Genomic DNA, 2512 nt, shown 5'->3' with positions numbered 1-2512 from the left:
CAATGCGTACGTATAGTATGCAGGTAATTAAAAAAAACTGAAATTTAAATATAAAGTGATGTATATATGTATAATATCTATGTAGCCTATATTCCTTCGTAGCTGTGGCATATAACCCTTTGTACTAGAACCCCCACGAAAACAAAAAAAATGCACAATTTTCCCCTTTTCACTTAATATCAAGTGACTTCTGATTGGAATCCCTACCATTCTAGAACAACAATACCTTCCTCGTATTTTCACTCCACAAATAAGCCCTGTGTCATCAGATTATACGCAGCTTAAGTGGGACGTAAACCTTTGCGAGATATATCTAGTCACTAAAGAGACATTATGCGTTTGGTCGCGTTTATTATGCTCAGTTGGTGGCGCATCTGGTCGGGTTTATTATGCTCAGTTGGTGGCCTCTCATTGGACATGGGAGATCTTGTAATGGTCTCATTTGGGGCCGGACTCTTCAGCGAGTCTTCATATTGAGGTTTATGTCGCTTCATCGCCTCGTAACAGATCTAGTTGACAATTTCGGGGCTTTTGAACCACATTCGAGCGTTCTGATGAAACACATCTTAACACAAACACGCAAATGAATGACTCACAGAACACATTATGTCTGTCGCATTCATTTTTTTTTTTTTTTACCCGGCTGCTTGGTTAAAAACTCTCTCTGTTTTGTCAAGTTTAAAGCCTACGCTGTAGCTTTGCAACATGCAAACACAAATAAGAAAACATACTAACAGTGACTAACCTCCTAGACGATTTTAGCCAGGTTCTGCGATGAATAAAAGATAGTCCATGAGGTATCATTTCTCAAAAGGCTTTTTTTTAGCCAAGAAAATCTGAGCCCACGACGAGCATAAATAAATTGGGGCCCTGGAAGGAGTATAAATGAGTTCAGCAGGGAAACGCTGCAAGTATTTTCTGAAACATTTTTTGTTCTTGGTACACCTATCCAGTAGGACATATTTCCTGCACTATTTTTGTGATAAGAATATGCTTCTCTATTCACCAGTGAAAGATAAACCAAAGTATGTATATATAACGACGATAAAATAAGAATCTGACATTGTCATTAGAACTGCTTGTTCTTCTATTTGTCTGTAACATGATCAACCTTTATTTCTAGTTCAGGATATATGTATGATCTTTGGATTCACGTAAAGAGAAAGTTATCATTAAAGTTGATTTTTGGAAGTACGGTCTCTCAATTATTCCTCTTGTTCCTTTTCCGTTTTTTAGGAAGATATAGGGCGAAATGAACAAAGACAATGCCACTAAACAACAAATAAACTAATTCCAGGTAAATCCTTTAATCGCCGCATAAGCTGAATTCACGTTAAAAACAGTCGCATTTAAATTGGCCTGTTTGCCCTCACCGCCAACAGGCCATAACAAGCTGATTTTACTTTCGAATGAGTCTGAAGCCACCCTAATAAGCAGCGCTATGGAAAACTTACTGGGTGTAGGGGGTGTGGGGCGGGGACGGTGATTTGTGTATTACCGATGATCTTGTTTATCCACCATTCTTCCTATTTGTTTTTTATCAGACAAAATATATTCTATGTTAATTATTAAGAGTCAAAATTGTCATAATACTTTCTGTTGTCAATGTAACAAAAACAATGTATTTTTACTATTTGTTAATGTTCGTTTAATTTTACACGGCCTTCTCAGTAATGTATTCTTTAATGTAAATACAAATATTACTTTAATATATTCTATTAATACATATTAATATATTTTGATACACATTAATATAAATATTAATATGTTGGTGAAAGTATTAATATAAATGCATCAACATACTAACGTACATATTAAGTAAGAGAATTAAAAAAATAGATTGTTTGCTAGAAATATGAAAAAGGTTTTTGAAGCTGATGCATATTTATGAGTTTATGAATATCAGCCTAAGCATAATCAAATGAATGAACAATTCTTCTCACAGATAAATATACTGTAAATCTCTATCAACTGCTTCGGTAAAACTATTCACCAAAATTTCTTTCGCACTCTGATATGCAATTCATTATGCACAAGTCGTACATAGCTGACTTGCGTTCTAATCTGGGATTAGCTGAATATTTGTTGATTTGCCTTACAAAATTCGCGAGACTGTTTTTTTATGGCTTATGGGTTAACAGTCCACTGTAGTGTGAATAACTCACTCTGGAAATTTTAGCAATTACAGTGAATTTTCCACCCTCGTGAAAACCGGAAATCAAAAACCCACTCACATCACGTGATAAATGACACTGGAGCATTAATTTTCATTCAGCTGGAGAAAGCATTTCCACAAAACGAATATCTCAGAAAGCCATTCAGGAGGCGAGGCTGTAATATTCAGACCAAGTTTCCTTTTATCCAATTCATACTCTCCAGTTTCATTACTTGTTTAATTATTGCATGTTAAAAGTGTGCATATTTTTCCATGTAATTTCCCCTAGCGGGTATAATCTGTCTTTCACCGTTTACCCAGACATTTTCTAGAAGGAACTCATTTTCATTTATGATT

The 2512-nt window shown here is 35.2% G+C and overlaps 1 protein-coding gene across 1 annotated transcript in view; it reads left to right on the top strand.

The window, feature by feature from the left end:
• LOC136828691 (uncharacterized) overlaps positions 1–1188 on the top strand; it is a 295923-nt gene extending 294735 nt beyond the window's left edge. The window contains exon 8 of the mRNA XM_067086818.1: positions 1–1188. This exon is cut by the window's left edge and continues 755 nt beyond it. The gene's annotated coding sequence lies outside the window, so the exon portion shown is untranslated.
• Positions 1189–2512: the final 1324 nt, after the last annotated feature.

The sequence above is a fragment of the Macrobrachium rosenbergii genome, chromosome 43 (genome assembly GCF_040412425.1).
Source record: "Macrobrachium rosenbergii isolate ZJJX-2024 chromosome 43, ASM4041242v1, whole genome shotgun sequence".
Taxonomy (NCBI): domain Eukaryota; kingdom Metazoa; phylum Arthropoda; class Malacostraca; order Decapoda; family Palaemonidae; genus Macrobrachium; species Macrobrachium rosenbergii.
The sequence above is the reverse complement of the archived record's forward strand: the minus strand, read 5'-3'. Positions and strand labels throughout refer to the sequence as shown.